Here is a 21,594-nt window from a genome sequence, read left to right on the forward strand (position 1 = left end):
CTAAACGAAGTTCAAGACTGGCTGACAAAGAATCACCTGAAACTCAACCCCGATAAGACAGAAACACTCCTCATCTCAAACAAAGAAGATAACCCTCAAATCACCGAGTGGCTAAAGTCGATCGATGCTCTCAAGGGTAACCTCACGCTAGCCGACTCCGTTAAATCCCTGGGCTTCACCTTAGACCCCAAACTAACCCTGACAAACCACATTAAGAACTCGGCGAAAAGCGCATTCTTCAACCTCAGACTTTTGAACAAAATTAAACCTTACATTCCCAACAAGGACCTCAAACTAGCCACGAAATCTCTAGTTCTATCAAGACTGGACTATGGGAACTCAATCCTAACAGGCATCCCCAAATCGCACCTGGCTCCACTAAAAACAACACTTCACGCGGCAGCAAGAATGATCACAGGCTGCAAAAAATATGATCACATCTCCCCGGCTCTCAAAGTACTCGAATGGCTCCCTGTGGAAATGCGAAGTACCTTCAGAACGGCCTGCCTAACCCACAAGGCCCTCCACACCGGCAAACCGGAATACCTGGCTAACAAGCTCAAAAAAGCAGGCCAAGCCAGAAATTTGAGAAGCTCTAATTCCTTGCTGCTCATCCTACCAAAAACCAGAAGGAAGAGAACTGCGGACTGCTCTTTCTCAGGAAATGCCCCCAAAATATGGAACGCCATCCCCCCGCACATCAGAACTCTACCGTCCTATGCAGAATTCAAGAGCCAACTTAAATCCTTGTGCCTGATCCGCTCCCTTGGTTATGGATAACTTGGAGCTGCAAACGTCTCAGAATCCATGCGGTATTGTTGAATCCAGTACTGAGAAGCCCTGCTGTCCGAACTTTTCTTCTTTCCAAATTGTCTCTCGCCGATTGCTTTTATTGGGTTTGTTTCATGTTGTTCTCTTTTTCATGCCCACTACTGTGAAGCGCTCTGATACCTTGGGGTCTTGTTAGCGCTATAGAAAACTTCTAAATAAATAAATAATAAAAATAAATCTGGGGTTGTTGAAATGCTGCCCAAGTCTTCACAGGTTAGAGTACCACTCCACAGACAAACAGTGACATCACAGATGACCTTGTCAGCTCATAGGCTTAAGGGAGCCTTTCAAACACAAGAAGGAGGGAGCACACCGCCTCCCATCCAAGCACAGTTCACCCTATTGCATTCTGATAATTGAATTATGCTTACTTCCAAGTTGCTGCAGTTTTTCACCAAAGTTTGAGAAGGTAGTGTTGTTTTCTCTAGACACATGTTTCTAGGTTTAGCCCTTCATCAGCAGAGAGCAGAAGTAGTAGAGAGCAAAGAAAAGTCATCAGTGGATGCTGAAATGCCATAAAAGTCTTCACAGGCCACAGTACTACTCGAAAGGCACACAGGTGCATCCCAGGTGAGCTTGACAGCTGGTTTGGTCTAGGGAGCCTCTTAAACTCAAGGGGGGAGTGAGCGCAATTGTTAGACTTGGCATCATTGGCATGAGTCTCTCCTCCATTTTTTCTGTTTGCCTCCTCTGTTTACGATGTTTTTGCTGGTATATTGCTTTGGGCACTGTGCCACTGCTGATCAGTGCCACAGTGCAAGTGCTCCCTATGTGAAATTGATGTATTGATTGAATTCCATGTTTGGCTTATTTGGTTTACTGTCAGTCCCTAGTAGAGTGCACCAGGAGTGCCAGGGCTTGTAAATACAAATGCTGCTAGTGGGCTTGCAGCACGTGTTGTGCCACCCACAGAAGCGGCCTAGTAAAAGTATGTCTACAGGTCTGCCATTGCTAGACCTACATGCAGTCAAGTACTGTCACGCAGACTGCGCAAGTACACCTACTTGCCAGTCCCTAAACCTTCCCTTAACTTCATGTTAGTCACCCCTATGGTAGGCCCAAGGGCACGGTGCATTGTAAGAATAAGGTAGGACAAGCCTGACAAGGTTGGCATGTCCTAATAGTGAATTACAGCCATATTCGTTTTTCACTATTGTAAGGTAACCTGCTCTCCATAAGTTAGAATGGGCTGCCAGGATTATTAATGCTATAATCCTAGCGGGCTCGGGGTGCATGGTGCAATGTCGAGTTTGGTATCCCTGAACTCAGGGTTTAATAACGCATCCATTTGGGTGGATGGTTTTTGGACTCTGTGTTTGAAAATAGCACTTTTAGAAAGTAGCTATTTTCTTGTCTAACTGTCTACCGGTCTCTGCTGGTTCTGGTGTGCGTGTGACAGGAGCTGGGTGGCTCCAGAGGTCTGAATGAGTCAGTGTGGGGTGAGTGGGGCATTTGCATTGAGAGTAGGGGAAGAGTAGCTCCTGATAGCCTGCCCTGCCTGATACAATGCAGGCTCCGCCCCCCTGCCAGGCGACTGATGACTCTGTGCCTGCCAGGGACTTTCCTGGCCCCACCTCCTACCGGGCGACTGATGGCCCTGCCCCTGCCAGTGACAATGCTGGCTCCGCTCCTGCTGGGCGGCTGAAGACTCTGCCCTGCACAGTGAATAGGCCAGGTGCCTCGGCCTGGCAACACCCACAACAAACCCGAGATGGGGGGAAATTCCCCTGCATGGACAAAGGGATCAAAGCCAAAAAGGGGTATAAGAGAAGGACCCCTGAACCAAGAAGGCAGATCACTTCTGACAAGGAAACCTGAACCAAGGACAAGAAGCCTGCTGATCCAAGGACTGCCTACCCCTTCTGCCAGAGGGCTGTTTGTTGGGGGAATCCTGCAGTTGCTTCTTTATTTTTGCCAAGGAACCAGGAGAGAGGAACTGAGTGTGTATTCTCAAACTTGCTAAAGAAAATCTCCAAGGGTTGGAAGAGTGCCAGCCTCCTGTTGAAGTCACAGGGCCAAAGGACTTCATCTATTTGCTAAAAGTGCTTGTTGCTGGAACCTGAAATCCAGCACCTCTGAAGAATCCAGCAATCTCGACGCCGACGGACGCCGCCGAATCAAGCTCGACATCGTGAGTAACGGCTCCAGTGTCCCGCTCCTTCGACGCCAGCAGCCGGGCCCGATCGACGCCAGTAGTGACGCCAGTGAGTAGCGAGTTCGGCTCCAGCTCCAAGTGACCCTGTGTCGACGCCGCCGCTGATCGCATCGACCCCGAGCCCTCTCGACGCCGTGAGCGCTGCTCACTCTTGCAACATCGACATCGACGACGACGCCGTATCCTGCTTCATCTCATGAGCGCTGCTCCTGCCTGACTTCGGTCGACGCCGCTGCAGATCGCCCCGACTCCGAGGCCCGATCGACGCAGAAGACGCGACGCCGGACATCTCGACGCCGCTGATCATCGAGTGCTTCACTTTTCCAAGGTACTGTGTTGTGGGGGTCTGTGCGACTCCGGGCTCGACGTAGCGCCCCTCGCGGTCGACGCTGAACCTTTGGATTAACTTTGCCTCGACGTCCTGTGACTCCCGTGTGGGTTACATTGTTGCCAAGAACTGTGTTTTAAAGAAGAAGAGTTGCTTTTGTTACTAAAGACTTTGTGCTAAGAAGAAACCATACTTGATCTATTATTTTTCCTTCCAAGAGTATTTATTAAGATTGTGGTATATTTTTGTCGTTATTTGGTCTTGTGCTAAGCCTTATATAAACATTCTTATTTTTATAATACTACTGTGTCGTGTCCATTTGTAGTGTATTCACTTTATTACTGTATGTGGTCATAAATGCTTAACGCACTGCCTCTGAGATAAGCCTGTCTGCTTTGCCAAGCTACCAAGGGGGTGAGCAGGGGTTATCTAAGTGTGTGATCCCCTTGCCCTGACTAGAAAAGGTGTGTCCCTATTTGTCAGAAGTGTATACCTCTGCCAACTAGAGACAGCGGCTTCTAACATTGGTGGGTCAGCGGTGAGGATTTGAACTTTGCATTTATGACCCATGTGCAGTGATTAGTGTGCGCTACATAGTGAAAGCAGACCATAGCGCAGCCACAATCTGTTTTGGTTGGATATTCTATTTTTGTTCTCCGCTTTCCTGGAGCTTGATTTTTGAAACTGCCAGTTTTGACCATGAGTGATGCCGGATTCACTACCCCTGTTGTTGTGGAGGAGTTTGATAGGAGTAAGATAAAGGATTACAAGTTACAGGATCTGAAATCCTTTTGCAAGCAATTTAAAGTTCCTACCACAGGCTGCAAAAACAAACCAGAATATCTCAAAGCATTGCAGGCCTGGTTAGAGGCCAGAGATTCCTCTGATCCGGTGGTGGTACCGCCAGGGGAAGGGGAGGAGGAGGTGCCAGTGAATGGGCCCACATCCCCTCCCGGCAGCAGTGTTTCCTCCAAAGGTCTTTCTCCTGAAGAAAGAGAAGAAAGGGCGAAGGAGCGAGCATACAACATGGAAATGGCAAAACTTAAGATAGATGGGCAGTTGGAGATAGAGAATGCAAGAGGCAGGAGAGAAGCTGATATGGAGATCAAAAGGTTGGAGTTTGAAAGAGAAAAGTTAGCTTTTGAGCGTGAGAAAATTGTGAGGGACATGGAGCTCAAAGCTAAGAATTTAGAATTAAATCCCTCTGGTGGCAGCATCCCATCTGTGCCTGCAGAACGTAGGTTTTATTTTCCTGATCAAAGTTTTTCAGAAGAATGAGGATATTGGTCAATGGTTTAAAGCATATGAGTTAGCATTGTTGGCCCACCGGGTCCCTGAGAAGGATTGGGGAGCGGGGTTGTGGGGTCGCTTTGTGAATGAGGGAAGAGATACCCTGTTAGACATACCTGTTGAGGATAGGATGTCTTATGCTCATATGAAAGATGCTTTAATGTTAAGGTATGGCCTAACCCCAGAAAAGTACAGACAGGCCTTTAGAGAATGTAAGAAATTGCCTGGTACTACGTGGGTTGAATATGTGTCATTTTTTGCAGAGCCATGGATGGTTGGGTAAAGGGCAGCAAAGTGGAAAGTTATGATGCTCTTTATGATTTGTTTGCTTGGGAGCACTTGTCTAAGAACTGTTTTCCAGAGCTGCGCCAGCACCTTATTGATAGCAAGATATCTGACCCTAGAAAACTTGCTGAGGAGGCGGACCGCTGGGTCAGTACCAGGGTCCACAAGGGTCCAGTGGGAGACTCAGCCAAAAGTGGGCAGGGTCCCCAGCAGAAGAGTTGGGGGGACAAGGGTAAACAGAGGGAGTTCCAGAAAGGGCCCCAAAGTAATCCCCAAGGGAACCAAGGGAAGGGTTCCCAGCCTCGCCCTGTGAAGAAATCAGAGGCCCCGACAGGTAAACCTGGTCATAGGGGCCCAATGACGTGCTTCGCTTGTAAACAGGCGGGACACCGTTTTTATGATCCCCAGTGTCCCTTGAAGAACTCTAGTGCACCACCCCGTGCACCCCCCCGTCAGTTGGCGAGTGTAGCCCTGGGAGGGGAGGAGATGGTTGCCCATGGTGGGGAAGGTCCCGCAGAGATGTCCCTGGTCTCTTTAGGAGACATGGAAATGGTCCCTCCACCCCCTCTGCCTAGTAACACTAAGAAATATAGGCAGTGGGTGACCATTAATGGCCATAGAGTGGAAGCTCTCAGAGACACCGGAGCGAGTGTGACAGCTGTCAAGTGTCACTTGGTGTCCAGAGAGCAGGTTGTTCCCCACGCATTCTACCCTGTGATAGCTGCTGACAACTCCCAGAGAGAGTGTGAGGTAGCTCAGGTTCCCTTTGAATGGGGGGGAGTTTCAGGTACTCTTCAAGTTGCTGTAAGGCCCGCCATGCCTGTTGATTGTCTCCTGGGCAATGATTTGGAAGACTCCCCTTGGGCTAAGGTGGAGAGGGAGACACATTTGAAAATATTGGGTGTGCCAGAGTGGGTGTGTGCAACCACTCGATCGATGACAGCAAGTAAGGGTGTTGATGGGGTTCTGGAGCCTGAAAGTATGGCCCAGGACCCAGCTGTGAAGAGAAGAGGCAGGGGGCGCGGGAAACCGTCCCCCGTAGTTCCCGTGGTCCAGGAGGAGGCTAAGCATGGGCGGATTTTGCGGATTGGCAATCCGCGAACTTGCGTATTTACGGATTCGCAATCCGCGAAGATCCGCGAACTCTAGCGGACTTGCGGATTTTTCCGTTTTTTGTGTTGGCGCGTGTTCCCGCCGATTTTGGGACAAGTTCGCAATTGCGAACTTACTTTTCGGCTTGCAACGGCCGCGACTATGTTGTTTCTACGTCTGGTTTATCATCACAGGTTCACAGCACCCTCTGTTTCACCACTGCCACCCTCTGGGACACCCATGCCACCCTCTAGTACATCCTCACAGGCACCTATTAGGTTTATTTATTACTGTAGATTATGGTGGTTGAAAAAAGCTAGCACACCTGCCCTTCTTCAACTGCCATCAATTAATTTGTGTTTCATTAATGTGTCAGTAATTTTGAAAGTTCCAGTCTGGCTGGCACCTGCTTCCTTCCTTATCTGTAATTTGCTTTTTGTTGCAGTGAAATTTTTTTTTTACAGGACCTTTATGGTGCTATTCTATGAGCCTGCTGTTTGGGTCATAGCAGGGTCATAGAATTGTTGCAAACTCTGGAGGGGCCCATCAGGAAGCACTACCTTGAATGTTACTAATGTTAAGTTTGAACTTTTGCACCTGCTCATTGCTTTCATTTTAGCTAAAATCGTTTTTTTTGCAATTTCGCGCGTTATTTGGGGCGCGAATCCGTGCGAGATCGATTTCGGAAGCCGCGAATACGTGCGAATACAAAATTGTTTTTGTTGCGACGTGTATGTTCGCGTGATCTTGCGCGTGTTCGCGAGGCGCTTCTAGCTATTCGTTTGCCAAGTTACCCTATCGGTCGTACACGGGCGCGGCCATCTTGTTGGCGTGACGTAATTCCGTTTCCGCCCGCTATGTGTAATCTCGCAAAGTGTGCTGCTCGCGAGTACAAGTTCGCGCGTACTCGCAAGGAAAATCTCGCGCGAACTTACCCACGCGGTCGTGAACGGGCGCGGCCATCTTGTTTCTCATTCATTGCTATGGTTCTGGGCATGCTTTCTCTATCCTCTCTCAATCTCTGCCATCCTTTGCTTGTTTGAAGTTTTTTTGATCTAATTTTACTTATTATCTAACCCTCTATTTTTCTAGCTCTATATTTTTGTGTTTTCTGCAGCTTTTAGTTACTTTTAAACTACTTTTTTAAACTCTTTTATTTTCTTCTTCACTATTCTATTTCTTCTTTATCATTTAAGTTTATTTCTGCCCAGACCATGGTAAAGGGAGCCGGGAAGCACCCTGAGAAGGGGAAGGGTCCCGCACCCCGTGCCCGGCTCCCGTGCGGGCGTTTAAGGGGGGAGCAAGTGGTCCCGAGGGAGATCTTTAGCGCGGAGGAAGTGGCGGCACTGATCTTCCATGTCCAGCGCCGCCTCCCCAAGACGATCCTGGGAGGCGGCAAGATCGCGACCGGCTATGGCATCCGGGAGCGCCGCCAGCGGTGGGAGAAGGTGTGCCGGGCCATGTACAAGATCTCTGGGGTCCGGCGCACATATAACCAGGCCACCCACCGCTGGACCGATGTCATGGACCGGGAGCGGGACTTGCTGGACGCGCTCGGCGTAGAGGTCCCCGGGCTTGGTGAGTAGTAGTAGTAGTACATTTACTACTCTGTTTTATCCTGCTCTGTTATTTGCAAATCTTTGTTCTTTACCAAGAGCAATAATGCTGCCGATTACATTGAGGTAAATTATATTTCAAAATCTTCTATGCATTTCATTTTCAGGTGCACTGCTCTCCTTCTCAGTAGCCTTGCTTGCTACTATGCTTCTTTGTTTTGTATGTTGTGTTCAGAAGCATTTCATTGGCCTGAGAAATTATGTATCAGTGTACTGTAAAGAAAAGAACTGCGTAATGCTAGACAGTAAGGGTCATATTTTCAATTACCGGCGCATCCCTGCAAAGTAGCAGGGATGCGGCAGTAATTGTGTGCCATGCCACCACCACCCATTGGCCCAAAACGTCACAGAAGCCTTACGCATCTGTGCCGTAAAGGCAGCGCATTGCTGGAGTTGCGTGCCAACGATGGCGCAGCTCCAGCAATGCTCTGGGGTACCCTATCTCCCCAATGCTGCATCAAGCCGTACGTCGGCTTCAAGCGCGCAGGGTTTGAGTCATGCATCATTGTCATAAAAATGACTGATTGACATCTTGTAGATTTCCCTCAGCCACTTTTAGGATTCGTTCCTGCGCAGGTACGCCCTCCCTTGCGCCGGAACGCCCCCTGATGGCGCAGGGCTTTACAACGTGATGCATCACCCATATGCCCATATGTGTTTTTTTTTTTAATATATACGCCTCACCAACACCATGGCGAGTCTTTTGTTCTGCCGCTGCGTCAGAAAAGGCACGCAACAATGGAGGAAAATCAGCCGCAACTTCCGCAAGGGACTTATAAATCAGCCCCAACAGACTGAAGTCCAGTGTCCTTCCTTTAGACAGTCACATGGCTATCAGAAGAAATAGTGGCGGTGGTGGCGGGTGGATTGATAGTTTGAGTATTCACTGATCTGCAAGCAGGATGGACTTTGTCTGTCACGTGTTGTGCACTACTGCCTGCAGTGCCAGGCCTAGGCAAACCTCTTTAGTAGTCTGTTTATTGAGTTACATAGGAACTTTCTAAGTCAACGTTCCGCAAATCAGGCAATACGAATAACGTAGTATACCACATGAGATAGATCCCGTGGAATAGTTGTCTATCTATTTGCTATTTTTCCAAAATATGTTGTTATTGTTCTTTTGAAATGTTTGATTTGGTTGAAAAATCTCATCCATGTTTTATGGTTTTTCTTTCTTTCATGTTGTACATCAGCTCCCCCCAAGGGCAAGAGGACACAGGAGGAGGGTGCTGAGGATGCAGGCCAGGATCGGGCAGGCGAGGGCTCCTTTGCTGGCCCCAGTAAGTTTACATTTTACTAAACAGTACCTATTTTTTCCTAGCGTTCCTCATTCGATTTTTTCTAAATCGTCTTTGATCTTCTTGTAGACTGGATATAAATTCTTATCCTGCCTCGAATATGATGACTCCCTGTGGTATTACTAGACTATTCTTATTAGTCTGTCTGTGTAGCTAACTAAGATTGGACATTTGGCAATTCCATTGGACTCCCATTATATTCAGCAATACCTCTATGCACTGTCTCCTTACTGACTAGATAGTGTGGCAGAGTCATTCAGCTCCCGAAGTCACCGATTATAGATCCCCAATGATCTCTAGATTATCGTACGCAGGACAAGAGAGTAGTACGGAGTCACAGCACAGTCAAGAAGTGTCAGAGGCACTCATGCTTGCAAAAATTCCAAAACCTTTAGCTCATCCACTCTAGTCTAGAGGAACAAAAACCACAGAGTCTATTTAAGTGTAAAAGCTTTATTAAAAGTAAACACATTTATTGAAATCTACTTTGTCATAAAACTATTTAACTGTAAACGGAAAAGTGGTTAGTGCTGACGATTAATTGGACACATTTCTTGTGGTCGAGCCGAACTCTCACCTACTTTGAACTTGATCCTGGTCGTGTTCTTAGGACTCAGGAGTCAAGCTTCTGTCTGTTAGGAGAAAAAGTGGTGCGTGTTAAAAATCAAAAGCAAGCATTCATCAGTTGTGCATAAAAGTGCAGCAAGACAACAGCCTTCCCTGGAAAATGGGACATTTTTACTATGGAGTAGACAGTCACAAATTATTACATTGTATTCTGTTTTTTTAACATTTCTCCTAGACCAAATATTATATAGTAGTGAGTGGTGTATTCTAACTTTCTTAAATGTACTTTGTAGGTGTAACATCTGGTGACGGGGCCAGCGCGGAGGTGGCTGATGTGTTGGACTTGGACTCGGAGGCCTCTGGGGAGGATGCGGCGGTAGAAGAGCTGGTGGCCGTTCCTGTGGGGGATCAAACGGTGGTGGCGGAAACAGGTAAGCTATATATTCCTTACTTATTGAGATTGAAGACTGCATAGTGTGCTTTCTGCACGGGTGTATTACAATTACAAATCAACCAGGTAGTAGCCTCCTCGAAATGTACTTCGACTTAGCTGTGAAGTTTTTGGTGAGAAGAATCCCAATAAGTTCTTAGACGAACGTGATGGATGGGATGAACGAAAAGCGAAAGAAGGGTGTAAGTAAGTGGGACGCGAACTTGTATGATGGCTGGCAAAGAAGAACGATATGTGTTTGCTTGGACCCAGAGGTGGCTGGGAAGGAAAGAATATGGTATGGTGCATGGCTGGGTCAATGATGAAGCAAGGATGGGTGGAAGGACAGCAGCCTGGGTGGGTGAAACAGAAACTGTATGTGTGCGTATACTTTGAATGAATGGATGCCTGGAGCATGGTATTCTCTGACTCTTACATAGCAAATGTGTATCTAGAGAGAGTAGATGGTCGCCAGGTGAAGTAAGTGTTACCTTGAAGAGCATGTACCACCGCACCCGCACGTCCGTCCCAGTGCAGGGAAGGCAAGGAAAAGAAATTGTAAATGTGTCCAATACTTCCATGAATAGTAGCAGTACTTTGTATTGCGTTTGCATTCACAGCATATATCTGGTTATTACGGTGGACACTCCGTACCTCTCTTAATAACTTTAGTTTACTTGTAGTACGTCATTCATGTGTGGGTGTATCACTGTGTTCACTCAATATTAAGCAAAGCACCTAAAGTCATCTCATCTGTCATTAAATACGTCCCATGTGAAGTGATAGATAATCAAATTAGTTAGCTTCTTCAGTTTCCTTTTCTAGTACTCATTTGCACTGTAGGGTGAAAGGTAAATTAATTAAGCAGTAGCCCTTGTAACAGAGTATTCTCAGTGCCACCCGTAATAGAAAAGTAATAGCTTCACCACCTGCATGTACTGGACCGGTACAGTAACGCAAGTCTGTCTCCATCATCATGGTGTGCAACTTTTTTTCTCGGGTGCAACTTCACTGTGCTGTGTCCATGTCATTCTGCCGGCTTGCATAAGATAACGTACCCATTTCCCTAAACAAGAGAGAAGAAGAAGAATAAGACTGGTGTACTGTCATAGTCGACTGTAATGGAAGTCCATAGTGGTCGTAGAATTAGTTCATTAAACTACCACTACTGTTAGAGCAAGGATGCAGAAGTGGGAGGGTTACATAGATACTGTCCTCAATAGTTATGTACTGTGCTTTCAATTTGCTACTTGTACTCTGTGACCCAACTTTCGGCTCAATCACTTTGTGTTATTAATAAGGAGCATTGGTTACAGACTATGTCTTTCTTTCTTCATATAGTTGCTCCTTCTTCCAAATCAACAACAAGGAGGGAGCAGGCTAGATTGGCCCGGCAACGGAGGCTGGAGGCCACAGTCGCCGAGTATCGGCGGCTGGTGGCCCTGGAGGAGGAGGAGGACACGCAGTCGAGCGGGGCAACATCTTCGACTGCATCCTCCTCCGTGACTAAACCAGCGGGACCGAGCCGGGCTAAGAAAGCCGACCGCCACCGCCAAGCACCCGAAACACCAGCTGCCCCCCACAGGAGCTGCAAGGAACGCCAACACCGCCTACGAGTCCGCATGTCCAACCTGGAGCAGGAGGTCCTGAGGTATAAGACCTTGGTTAAGGGCCTCCGCTCCGAGCTTGCCACCCTCCGCAAGGAGTATGATGCCCATGCCGCATCATGCACCAGCACCAGCACCCTCCAGTAGTGGAGTGTCCCTTGCCCTTTTTTTATAGACTTTTGGGGGGTGGGATTTGGGAGTTGGGATCGTTTTGGGACGTTTCAGAGACAATCGTTGGGGTTAGGGTGGGTGAGGGAGATTATTTTGTTAGGGATAAATAAATATATTTTTCAACTACTTTATCTGACCATACCTGTTTTTTACTGCTTTTCAGTCTGGTGGGTGGGGGGCGGGGGTGTAACAGTAACTTTGTTTTCCTGAACAGTCGTAGGACTTTAGTAGTACAACCGTCAAACTCTTGTCTACTCCGAAATAATACTCCATTATACTACCTCCCACCAAACGCTTATCTTACCTGTAATTTGTGTTAGAAATTAGGGCTAGGCCCAGGGCTGGCTCCAGGTGAAATGGGGATTAACGTTGTCATTCCTGGGCGGGTGACATTTCCTCATTGCGGTGTTACTAGTGGTGTGACACAGTGGCAGTTGCATGCCTATGGAAAAAAAGAAAACGAAACCTTGTTTGTACTCCTTACTGTAGCATTACAACGGTTACGGTACGATCGAGAAAATAGCAGGTGACAGTACACTAGAACAGTGCCATAATGTAGCCTAACAAATGGTAAAGTATTGCAAGTATAACTAGTACTTGCGTTGAATTTATTTGACATTGGCTACTACTACTAGAAGATATAGTACTGAAGCTGAGTAAGTCTAGAAGATATCCTCGTATTCCTTCACCAGCCTGTTGCTGCTATCACCTTATCCTCCCCAGCAAGTGTGTGGAATTATTGATGTCATTTTAGTCAGACATCAAGCAAAACAACACAGCCCGGGGGAAGAGGGTTAGGGTTTGTAAAATGGATGGGAATGGGGGTTTCTTTTTGGGTAGGTTTTGTTGAGAGAAGAAAAAAAAAGCAGAGCATGGACAAACAATAATTGAAGATACAGAGTTTACAGACAATCTTTGGTTACAAAGTAAAGGTAAGCACATGCAGTCACACTCATAGAATAAAAGACAACAATGGATACTGTATCTGTATTGCGTATGTTGTTGGAGTTGTCCTGTTGAAATTGGTAAGTAAGTTGCATGCAGCAAACAATTCCTCTTATTGGCGGCACTCCTCCATTCCAGCTGACGCTTCGTCCATCAATGTGGTGGTGACCACTGACAGAAGAGACTCCCTGTCCACTGCCTGCCTGGCGGATGTTGACTGAAACCCGGCCTGTAATTATTGAACGGAAAACAGGAAGTGCTATTACAATACCACTGATAAATAAATAAAAGGTATGTACGCTGTGTGGTTCAAAAAGTCACACTTTGATGATGCCTAGCAGAAAAATGGTTACAAAACGTACTTTGAAAGTAACAGTAGACCCAAATACAGACCGTGGATTGTATTCAAACCACTTGCCTGCAAGCAAAAGTATCCATAGCCAGCATCGCTCCAACAGTGCTCTACAACAACAGAACCGCGTTGCAATAGAACCCCCCTAAACACATGCAATCCTGCTGCTAGGGCTAACCCTAACGAACCCTAACTTACAAAGTGCCAAAACTGGTGTTTCCTTATGGATTTTGTCCAACTAACTTCTAGCCGGTATTAGACCTTCCCAGGAATGCCCCAGGCAAGACCCGCCAACCCACCCGCAAAAAAACACCCGACACAACACCACCAAACAGCGAAAAAGCGAAATCTCATACTTACAATGTCTCTCGGCCTTCGGTCCAAACGCGGCGCTGTGCAGCTAGGTCGTCATCATCATCATCAATCATCATAACTCCTGTTTTCCACCACGGATTTCCTGAAAAGCAAATGCAATCAAGATTAGACTGTCGCAGCAGTGCTTCGACAGAGACCCCGGCCGCAACCCACCCACGAACAGCAGGAAGCCCCCCAAAACGCTACATTGAGCAAGATGTCTGAAGAAATGGCAAAAAAAAGGCTGTTCCTTATGGATTTTGTCCAAAACACTTGTATCCGGTATTAGACCTTCCCAGGAAAGCCCCAGGCAAGACCCGCCGGCGCCAACCCACCCGCAAAAAAACACGCGACACAACACCACCAAACAGCGAAAAAGCTAAATCTCATACTTACAATGTCTCTCGGCCTTCGGTCCAAACGCGGCGCTGTGCAGCTAGGTCGTCATCATCATCAATCATCATAACTCCTGTTTTCCACCACGGATTTCCTGAAAAGCAAATGCAATCAAGATTAGACTGTCGCAGCAGTGCTTCGACAGAGACCCCGGCCGCAACCCACCCACGAACAGCAGGAAGCCCCCCAAAAGCTACATTGAGCAAGATGTCTGAAGAAATGGCAAAAAAAAGGCTGTTCCTTATGGATTTTGTCCAAAACACTTGTATCCGGTATTAGACCTTCCCAGGAATGCCCCAGGCAAGACCCGCCGGCGCCAACCCACCCGCAAAAAAACACCCGACAACACCCCCAAACAGCGAAAAAGCTAAATCTCATACTTACAATATCTCTCGGCCTTCGGTCCAAAGTAACGCGCTGTGCAGCTAGGTCATCATCAATCATCATAACTCCTGTTTTCCACCACGGATTTCCTGAAAAGCAAATGCAATCAAGATTAGACTGTCGCAGCAGTGCTTCGACAGACACCAAAAATTACACACAAACCCCCGGAACCCCGCCAAAGAGCACCTCAAAGGCAAGCAAGTCAGCAAAAACGGCAAGAAATTTTCACCTCATATTTGGTCCAAAACACTTTTGTCCATTATTAGAGCTTCACAGCAATGGGCCCAAAACCGTCAACTCACCCGCAAAGAAGTACAACACCCCCACAAGTGCTGAGTCTTTCTTCATTGTGCGTAATCCAGCACTCTGCTTGGAGGGAAATCGCAGTCTGGAGGAGGAGGATAGAGGAGCATGTTCTTCAGAACTTGTGAACCTGAGGAATGTAGACTGCGGCACCTTCAAATCAATAAGCAAACAAGTGAAGACAGTTCTGATGATGGTCTTCTTTTTGGGATTAGGTGATTAAAGTTTGAATTAAATTAACTGTGCAAAACAAAGAAAGAGAGACACAAAGCACACAGGAATAAAAGTGAATAAGGACGAAAAAGAAAGTTCTTGATTGATTGTCTCATTTTCAGGGCTCGGTGTCAGGGAATAAGAACAAGATTTCGTCATCATACTCTGCGAATTCAGGCTGGATGAGGTCAGTGGCACCGAACAGAGAAAAAATCCCCTCATCTACGTTGCTGTCCTCATCGTCTTCATGTGGCGTGCTTTCTCGCACTTTGTAATCTGGTGGTATGAGGTGCTGATTCATCTTGATCATTGTCAGCCGCTCCACATTTTTGGGCGATAGGCGGCTCCGTTTGGCAGTTACAATGCCACCAGCAGCACTGAAAACACGTTCAGAAGACACACTTGCGAGTGGGCAAGACAAATAGTTTATAGCCAGGTTGTAGAGCTGTGGCCACAATTGTTTTTTGCCATGCCAATACTGCAATGGCTCCTCATTAAGAAAGACCACTGTTGAGTCATTCAGATAGTCCTGCACCATCGACTCAAGGTCATCAACTGTTCCTCCACTTTGCTTACTTTTTGCTGTGCCTGTGACATTTTTTAGAGAACCATACCCCATCAAACTTAGCCAATCCTCCTCCCCAGCCACTGTTAGTGTTGTCATTGTGTGTGGTGCAGATGATCCAGTTGCCGGTGTCTTTAACGGCTGAGAGGTCACTTGTGCCCCAGCCACAGGTGCAGAAGTGGATTCTTGTGACTGCGGATGGCCTGCTGATGCTGATGCTGATGTACTGGCTTCTCCTTCAATAACCTGCCGTTCTTTTTCAAACCTCTTGGCTGACCAGGCTAACCAATGTTTGTACTTTTGAACATCTGCATCAGCGAAAGGAAAGAATGCGTTGTCTGCCAGCGCCTTTTTGTAGCGTGGATCCAGAATAGTAGCACAAATGTAATGCTGATCTGAGTTGATGTTTTTAAGACGTTCATCACCACGTAGGCGATGTAATAATTTCTCAGACAAAATGAAATGGTTTTTTTTTTTTTCATCTTTTTCAAACTCAGAAGAAACCGCCATCAGTTGGTGCTCCAGTATGCACAACAATGGGATAGCTTTTCCCAAATTACAGTCCTCCTGGCTGACTGCACGCGTGAAGAACTCAAAAGGACGAAGCATGTCTGTCAGGCTTTTAACTATGGCCCATTGCGCCTTACTCATCCGCAGGTCCTCCTTCTGAGATGTAGCCTCTGTCAAGAAATAGTGATCGAGTACCGTATACTGCTCATGCAGACGCTCAAGCATGTAGAAGGTTGAGTTCCAACGTGTTGCCACCTCCTGGATGAGTGCTTTCACTGGCATTCCACGTTGAAGTAGCAGTCTCCGCAGATGCTTCCGGGCCTTAAAAGAATGGCTGAAATGGTTGCACATTTTGCGGCAGGTGGCCATTACCTCGAACGCTGGACTCTCTTTATCACTCAAGAATTTTTGAACTACCAGGTTGATACAGTGCGCCAAACACGGCACTCTAACATGGTGACCCTGTGACATGGCCTTAACTACATTGGCGCCATTATCCGTGGAAACATAACCAATCTTGCGTTTTAGGGGGGATAGCATTGACAACACCTTTTTGTCAAACTCTTCCAAAAGGTTTTCTGCTGTGTGACTTTTCTCCAAGGCAAACATGGCTAGTGTTGCATGTTTCCGAGCAGCTTTGAAAACTTGGTCCGGGTCAACACCTGCGTTTAGCTTTGCTATAACACCTGAAAAAGAGACCCAGTGTGCAGTGATGCACATGTAATCATCGCCTGGGCCACTGGTCCACATGTCTGTTGTCAGATGTATTGTGTGAACAGCACTCTTCTGCAAAGCTGCCCCAATCGCCTGCAGCACATCTTCATGTAGTGCTGGAACCGCAACTCTGGCAAAATAGAACCGGCTCGGAACCTTCCATTTAGGGCAGAGCGTTGCAACTAATTCAAGAAAACCTACCGCTTCTACAAAAGAAAAAGGTAGAAGGTCCACAGCTAGCATTTTAGCCAGCTTAGTGTTATACAGACGCGTCAGTGGGTGGTTGCGTTCATATGGCACGTCTGAAGTAAGCATTGTTCTAATGTTGGCCTGGACCAAGCATTTACGGGCTGATAATGACTTCGTTGACCCAATTTTGCTCGCTGGTGAACTTTTGTGCGTTGGTGTCTCACTCGCTCCAACACTCTTAGTGTGCCTCACATTGGGTGTGCTGCTGAGAGGGGTACTGGGTGTAAGGGAAGTGTTTGACACGTCTTCTTCCTGCTCGTCAACATCAGATGAAACATCAACGTTTCCTTGATTTTGGCCTTTCTTGATCGCAGCTAGGTGCGCAAACCATTGGACACCGTGCTTTCTGTCAAGATGACCACTCTGGCCGCCGGTACCATAGTTGCTACCTGGCTTACCACGACTAACTGCAAGCTTACAAAGGGTACAAATGGCAAACCTTGGATTTTTGGGACAAACAGTAAAGAAGTCCCAAACTGGGGACTTGAAGTGTCTGTGGGACCTGGAGGAGGCGGCGATACTGGTGGTGGTGGTGGTCATGAAGCTAATGCCAGATGAAGTGGAGGATCTGGATTGGCCAACTTTTGTACGTTTTCCACTTTCACCGCCACTAATTAAGGTCGAGGTTGACGCAGGTCTCTTCTTGCCAGAAAGAAATATGGAAGCGGGACGAGTTGGTGTACTACTTAACTCCAATGATTGTGGTGTTTCCACTGCCTCCTCATCGACAACATCATCATCATCATCATCACGCGCAGCAGCTCTTCGGGCTAGGGTCAAAATGTCTGTTTGCTGCATGCCCGCTGGGGCTGCAGTGACCTTTATGATGACTGGGTCGTCGTTGGCAGAGTCTTCATCAGCAGCAGTATCCGCCACTTCTTGTTGAGCCTCATCACACTCCATAAGTCTGAGACTTTGGACGAGCTTCCTTTTACGCTTAAGTACCTTTGTTGGATCATGGTGTGCCTCACTCTCAGACGGCTGTGGTGCTGGTTCCCAAGTTTGATCCGTATCATCAGAAGGAGGTGTGCTTGAAGAGGATGTAGACACCACCCTTGATCTCTTCCTTGCTAGGGTTGTGGAAGACAATGAAGGATCATCAGGAGGAGTGGCTTCCTCAAATGATACCTCGCCTTGATTGTCGATTTCCTGATGTGCCCCTACTTCGGGAGGAACAACTATTGTGGGCACTTGTTGTGACCCTCCATGCACCTCTGCATGCGCATCTCCTTGCGCTGCCTCTCCTTCCACATGTACTTGGGCTTGTACTTGCACATGTGATTGTTGTTGCCGCTGTGGTTGTTCAACACTCGTCAGATGAGCTACAACAACCTGTGTTGATTGAGGGACATTGCTGCTGCTTTCTTGCGATGAGCCAACATCACTGGTCGATGGTGATTGAAGAAGTATACTGGCTGCCTCTGCAGCACTCAAGGGCTTGGACTTAAGTTGGCGTGGTGGTGGTGGTGGCACTGAGCCCAATGGAGCGGGGGTGCTGCTGCCAGCTTGGTCCCCAGCAGATCCCGCTGCAGCTGCTGCAGGCATACTTTTTTTTTTACTCACAAAAAAAGGGGCGGGCGGCACACCAGTGTCCTTGGTAACTTGCTTCTTCTGCTCCTTACTGGCACCTTTCTTGCTAGAGGAGCTACGGGTTACTTTTTTTGGGGCCATCTTCTTCAGAGCAGGTCAGCAGGCAGCAGTTGCACGAGTTGCAGAGGGTTCTGTGTCCAGACGTGACGTCGCGTGACGTTATGCTGCACACACCGCTGCAGGACTTCTTCCTGGCACTGGTGGTTCTATTGAGTCTTCTTGTGCACCTAAAAGCAATGGAAGACAGAGGAACATCAGTTCAGTTATACACCCCAAAAAATCGACAAAACACAGAAAAATGAGCACAATCCCATGCCATCCATGATGTTTACATTGAAGACACCCCACAGAAAGACTAGGGACATGCAAGTATGCAACACTCACTACCCCTGGGCATAAGGGATGAAAAGTAGGCAAAATAAGTGCAGGCCTCAGACACTGCCTCTCCTCAAAATGGCCCCCTTACACCCCAAGCACATGTTGCTGCCTGTACCAGCCAGCACTCAAGATGGCCACCACCACCACCCACATGGCCAGTCCACATCAACAGTACACCCCCAAAAAACAGAAAAACAGCCAGAAATCACCACAATCCAATGCCATCCATGATGTTTACATCAAAGAGAGTGAGACAACACCACAGGCACACTCAGTCCATGCACCACCACCACCCCTGGGCAAGCAAAAGGCCACACCAGCAGCCCCCCAAAAACGACAAAAAACAATAAAATCTGCACAATCCCAGCCCATCCATGGCCTCAATGGTGTTTAAATTCAAGAAGACACCCCACAGAAAGACTAGGCCCATGCAACACTCACCACCCCTGGGCAAAGGGCCACACCAGCAGGCCCAAAAAAACGACAAAAACCAATAAAATCTGCACATTCCCAGTCCATCCATGACCTCAATGGTGTTTAAATTCAAGAAGACACCCCTCAGAAACACTAGGCCCATGCAACACTCACTACCCCTGGGCATAAGGGATGAAAAGTAGGCAAAATAAGTGCAGGCCTCAGACACTGCCTCTCCTCAAAATGGCCCCCTTACACCCCAAGCACATGTTGCTGCCTGTACCAGCCAGCACTCAAGATGGCCACCACCACCACCCACATGGCCCGTCCACATCAACAGTACACCCCCAAAAAACAGAAAAACAGCCAGAAATCACCACAATCCAATGCCATCCATGATGTTTACATCAAAGAGAGTGAGACAACACCACAGGCACACTCAGTCCATGCACCACCACCACCCCTGGGCAAGCAAAAGGCCACACCAGCAGCCCCCCAAAAACGACAAAAAACAATAAAATAAGCACAATCCCAGCCCATCCATGGCCTCAATTATGTTTAAATTCAAGAAGACACCCCACAGAAAGACTAGGCCCATGCAACACTCACCACCCCTGGGCAAAGGGCCACACCAGCAGGCCCAAAAAAACGACAAAAAACAATAAAATCTGCACAATCCCAGCCCATCCATGGCCTCAATGGTGTTTAAATTCAAGAAGACACCCCACAGAAAGACTAGGCCCATGCAACACTCACCACCCCTGGGCAAAGGGCCACACCAGCAGGCCCAAAAAAACGACAAAAACCAATAAAATCTGCACATTCCCAGTCCATCCATGACCTCAATGGTGTTTAAATTCAAGAAGACACCCCTCAGAAACACTAGGCCCATGCAACACTCACTACCCCTGGGCATAAGGGATGAAAAGTAGGCAAAATAAGTGCAGGCCTCAGACACTGCCTCTCCTCAAAATGGCCCCCTTACACCCCAAGCACATGTTGCCTGTACCAGCCAGCACTCAAGATGGCCACCACCACCACCCACATGGCCAGTCCACATCAACAGTACACCCCCAAAAAACAGAAAAACAGCCAGAAATCACCACAATCCAATGCCATCCATGATGTTTACATCAAAAAGAGTGAGACAACACCACAGGCACACTCAGTCCATGCAACACTCACCACCCCTGGGCAAAGGGCCACACCAGCAGGCCCAAAAAAACGACAAAAAACAATAAAATCTGCACAATCCCAGCCCATCCATGGCCTCAATGGTGTTTAAATTCAAGAAGACACCCCACAGAAAGACTAGGCCCATGCAACACTCACCACCCCTGGGCAAAGGGCCACACCAGCAGGCCCAAAAAAACGACAAAAAACAATAAAATCTGCACAATCCCAGCCCATCCATGGCCTCAATGGTGTTTAAATTCAAGAAGACACCCCACAGAAAGACTAGGCCCATGCAACACTCACCACCCCTGGGCAAAGGGCCACACCAGCAGGCCCAAAAAAACGACAAAAAACAATAAAATCTGCACAATCCCAGCCCATCCATGGCCTCAATGGTGTTTAAATTCAAGAAGACACCCCTCAGAAACACTAGGCCCATGCAACACTCACTACCCCTGGGCATAAGGGATGAAAAGTAGGCAAAATAAGTGCAGGCCTCAGACACTGCCTCTCCTCAAAATGGCCCCCTTACACCCCAAGCACATGTTGCCTGTACCAGCCAGCACTCAAGATGGCCACCACCACCACCCACATGGCCAGACCACATCAACAGTACACCCCCAAAAAACAGAAAAACAGCCAGAAATCACCACAATCCAATGCCATCCATGATGTTTACATCAAAGAGAGTGAGACAACACCACAGGCACACTCAGTCCATGCACCACCACCACCCCTGGGCAAGCAAAAGGCCACACCAGCAGCCCCCCAAAAACGACAAAAAACAATAAAATAAGCACAATCCCAGCCCATCCATGGCCTCAATTATGTTTAAATTCAAGAAGACACCCCACAGAAACACTAGGCCCATGCAACACTCACTACCCCTGGGCATAAGGGATGAAAAGTAGGCAAAATAAGTGCAGGCCTCAGACACTGCCTCTCCTCAAAATGGCCCCCTTACACCCCAAGCACATGTTGCCTGTACCAGCCAGCACTCAAGATGGCCACCACCACCACCCACATGGCCAGACCACATCAACAGTACACCCCCAAAAAACAGAAAAACAGCCAGAAATCACCACAATCCAATGCCATCCATGATGTTTACATCAAAGAGAGTGAGACAACACCACAGGCACACTCAGTCCATGCACCACCACCACCCCTGGGCAAGCAAAAGGCCACACCAGCAGCCCCCCAAAAACGACAAAAAACAATAAAATAAGCACAATCCCAGCCCATCCATGGCCTCAATTATGTTTAAATTCAAGAAGACACCCCACAGAAAGACTAGGCCCATGCAACACTCACCACCTCTGGGCAAAGGGCCACACCAGCAGGCCCAAAAAAACGACAAAAAACAATAAAATCTGCACAA

This window comes from Lissotriton helveticus, chromosome 6 (genome assembly GCF_964261635.1).
Source record: "Lissotriton helveticus chromosome 6, aLisHel1.1, whole genome shotgun sequence".
Lineage (NCBI taxonomy): Eukaryota > Metazoa > Chordata > Amphibia > Caudata > Salamandridae > Lissotriton > Lissotriton helveticus.